A 2,553-nucleotide genomic window follows, 5' to 3' on the forward strand; every position below is an offset into this window, starting at 1 on the left:
TAAAAACTGGCTCAGTGATAGGAAACAAAGGGTGGTTATTAATGGTACGTACTCGGACTGGGTCTCAGTTCATAGTGGGGTACCACAGGGGTCAGTATTGGGCCCGCTTCTTTTCAACATATTTATAAATGACCTTGTTGGGGGCATGCGGAGTAGAATTTCAATATTTGCAGATGATACTAAACTCTGCAGGGTAATCAATACAGAGGAGGATAATTTTATATTACAGGGAGATTTATGTAAATTTGAGGATTGGGCTGAGAAGTGGCAATTGAAGTTTAATGTAGATAAATGTAAGGTCATGCACTTGGGTAGAGGAAATAACATTTATGATTATGTACTTAATTGTAGAACACTGGGTAAAACAGACACAGAAAAAGACTTGGGTGTATGGGTGGATGGTAAACTTCACTTTAGTGGACAGTGTCAGGCAGCTGCTGCCAGGGCTAATAAAATAATGGGATGTATTAAAAGAGGTATAAGTGTTCATGAAAAAAATATAGTTCTACCTCTGTACAAGTCACTAGTGCGACCGCACGTAGAATACTGTGTACAATTCTGGTCACCGATATATAAGAAGGACATAGCTGAACTGGAGAGGGTGCAAAGAAGAGCGACCAAGATTATTAGAGGAATGGGGGGATGCAATACGAAGACAGGTTATTAAACTTGGGGTTATTTAGTCTGGAAAAACGAAGGCTTAGGGGAGATCTAATCACAATGTATAAATATATGAGGGGACAGTACAGAGACCTTTCCAAAGATCTATTTACACCTAGGCCTGCGACTGGAACACGGGGGCATCCGCTACGTCTTGAGGAAAGAAGGTTTAATCATAATCACAGACGAGGATTCTTTACTGTACGAGCAGTGAGACTATGGAATTCTCTGCCGCATGATGTTGTAATGAGTGATTCACTACTAACATTTAAGCAGAGCCTGGATGCCTTTCTTGAAAAATTTAATATAACCAGTTATGTATATTAGATTTTATGACAGGGTATTGATCCAGGGAACTAGTCTGATTGCTGGATGTGGAGTCAGGAAGGAAATTTTTTCCCCATTGGAACTTGTTTGCCACATTGGGGTTTTTTGCCTTCCTCTGGATCAACATGTTAGGCTACGGGTTGAACTAGATGGACTTAGAGTCTCCCTTCAACCTTAAAACTATGATACTATGATGACTGGCCGAGACCGACCACAGTGAGGGAAGTGAGGCAGTTTCTGGGCCTGGTGGGATATTACCGTCGCTTCATTAAGGGGTACACAAAGATGGCTGCCCCCATGCAAGACCTCCTCGTAGGACAGACCAAGGGTGGTAGATCCCTAGTAGCCCCATTGGTGTGGGAAGAAAAGCATGAGGAATCCTTCCGCCAGCTGAGAACAGCCCTGACCGGAGAGGAAATCCTAGCGTACCCTGACTACAGCCGCCCATTCATCCTCTACACCGACGCCAGCAATGTGGGCTTGGGGGCTGTTCTATCCCAGGTCCAAGACAGAAGGGAAAAGGTAATAGCTTATGCTAGCCGAAAACTCCGACCGACTGAGAGGAACCCTGAGAACTACATCTCCTTCAAGCTTGAGCTCTTGGCACTGGTGTGGGCTATCACCGAGCGGTTCCGCCATTACCTGGCAGCAGCCAAGTTCACCGCGTACACAGACAATAACCTGCTGACCCATCTAGATACGGCCAAGCTGGGCGCGTTGGAGCAGCGGTGGGTGACCAGGTTAGCCAACTACGATTTCACCATCAAGTACCGGGCCGGCCGTACCAACGTCAATGCCAATGCACTCTCCCGGATGCCCCACCTGTCGGAAGAGGGGCCAGAGGATGATGACCTCGAAGAGATCGAGTTGCCTGCATTTCACCGGCCATTCACTGAGAAGGTGCACGTCTACCAACAACGGGTGAACCTGGATCCGCTGCCCCGACAGGACTGGCAGGAAGCTCAGGACCAGGCACCTGCTGTCCGCCTGGTCAAGACTCTAGTGGAACAGGGTTCTGCTGGGATAGACCCTGCTGCCCCTGCCGAAGCCCAACGTCTGTGGCAAGAACGGACCCGGCTATACCTACACCAGGGGAAGTTGTATCGCGAGCTGATTAATCCAAAGACTCACGAGAAGATCCGCCAGCTGGTGATTCCCCAGGCTAACGTGCCCACCGTCCTGCAAGCATAACATGATGGTGCAGTGCACTTCGGGTGGAAGAAGCTAGAGATGTTGTTAAGAGAGCGGTTCTATTGGAGTGGAATGCGGGAATCTGTGGAGGCCTGGTGCCGAGAATGTGGCCCTTGCGCATTGAGAAGGAAGGACGAGGCCAGCCAGAAGGCACCCCTACACCCGATCATTACACACCAACCGCTGGAGCTGGTTGCCCTTGACCATGTAAAGCTCACCCCCAGCCGAAGTGGGTACACCTACGCTCTGACCATCGTAGACCACTACTCGAGGTTCCTGGTGGTTGTCCCAGTTAAGGACTTAACCGGCCGCACCGCTGCTAAGGCTTTCCAGGCTTATTTCTGTTGACCGCATTGGTACCCGGAGAGGGTGCTT

Source organism: Anomaloglossus baeobatrachus, unplaced genomic scaffold, assembly GCF_048569485.1.
Source record: "Anomaloglossus baeobatrachus isolate aAnoBae1 unplaced genomic scaffold, aAnoBae1.hap1 Scaffold_369, whole genome shotgun sequence".
NCBI lineage: Eukaryota > Metazoa > Chordata > Amphibia > Anura > Aromobatidae > Anomaloglossus > Anomaloglossus baeobatrachus.